General features: G+C 34.1%; 1 non-coding gene across 1 annotated transcript; it reads left to right on the forward strand.

Annotated features, from left to right (window-relative positions):
• The first annotated feature begins 346 nt into the window (after positions 1–346).
• LOC116526773 lies at positions 347–472 on the forward strand. Its single transcript, XR_004258273.1, has one exon. It is a non-coding gene; the product is annotated as a small nucleolar RNA SNORA27 (small nucleolar RNA).

The following is a 472-nucleotide window of genomic DNA, read 5'->3' on the forward strand; positions in this document are numbered from 1 at the left end:
AGGCGGAGGTTGCGGTGAGCCGAGATCACGCCATTGCACTCCAGCCTGGGTAACAAGAGCGAAACTCCATCTCAAAAACAAACAAACAAACAAACAAAAAAAAGATTCCCCATTGAGACATATGATAAACTAACACACAGTTTATCTGGGTTACTATCATCTTTATTAGCATGTAAGCTATTCAAGTATATAAAATGTATCTCAATTCTACAATTACATAATTGGGGGGAAATCTAAACATTTTTCATGGTACATGAATTGAAAATGATTTTAAAATAGTTTTGTCAAGGACAACATTACTTTCGGTTTACTTATATATATTTTACTATGTATTAAAATCTAGTAGAACCCGTTTTTCACTTTGCCAATTGGACTTATGTCATTATTGGTCATTCAGGTGGGCAAAGAAAATATGATTGTAAAACTCAGGCAAACTAGGTGTTGGTCTTGTATCCTGTTGAAGGAAACAAAT

This window comes from Sapajus apella, unplaced genomic scaffold (genome assembly GCF_009761245.1).
Source record: "Sapajus apella isolate SASKATOON/1434 unplaced genomic scaffold, GSC_monkey_1.0 scaffold51, whole genome shotgun sequence".
Taxonomy (NCBI): domain Eukaryota; kingdom Metazoa; phylum Chordata; class Mammalia; order Primates; family Cebidae; genus Sapajus; species Sapajus apella.